The sequence below is a fragment of the Meleagris gallopavo genome, chromosome 1, assembly GCF_000146605.3.
Source record: "Meleagris gallopavo isolate NT-WF06-2002-E0010 breed Aviagen turkey brand Nicholas breeding stock chromosome 1, Turkey_5.1, whole genome shotgun sequence".
NCBI lineage: Eukaryota > Metazoa > Chordata > Aves > Galliformes > Phasianidae > Meleagris > Meleagris gallopavo.
In genome coordinates this window covers 62651248-62651702 of record NC_015011.2, presented here as the reverse complement: position 1 = coordinate 62651702, position 455 = coordinate 62651248, and positions in this window count along the sequence as shown.

The following is a 455-nucleotide window of genomic DNA, read 5'->3' as shown; positions in this document are numbered from 1 at the left end:
TGTACCTGGATAATTAAACAAACAAAATCACCAAAATAATCAAAGGTCCTGTACTTCTAGGAACACTCGTCCTGTGGGATAAAGGAAGACTAGTAACCTGTCAGCATTTCAAGACCAGCTCAGTATCACAGCAACATTGGTGTCTGCAGCAATGATTCTCTCAAGTACAGCAAGAATTTGGTAGGACCCAAATTCCTCTAGATGAGAGGGGGAAAGAAAAAAAGCCATCCACAACACAAGCTGGCTGGGGGTAATGGGGAACCACCAGAACATCTAGAGAGACGAGGAACACAGCAAGCAAGCCAACAAGTCATTGTTTCCCATCTCCAGTACCATTTCCTCAGGTCTCAGGCTCCAAGACTCAGCATCTCACATCTCCAGTGTTTAAGCATTTCAGCTCCTGTGTTCTCTTCTGGAGATCAACAGAAGTGACACAAAAGACCTTTACAGAAAAA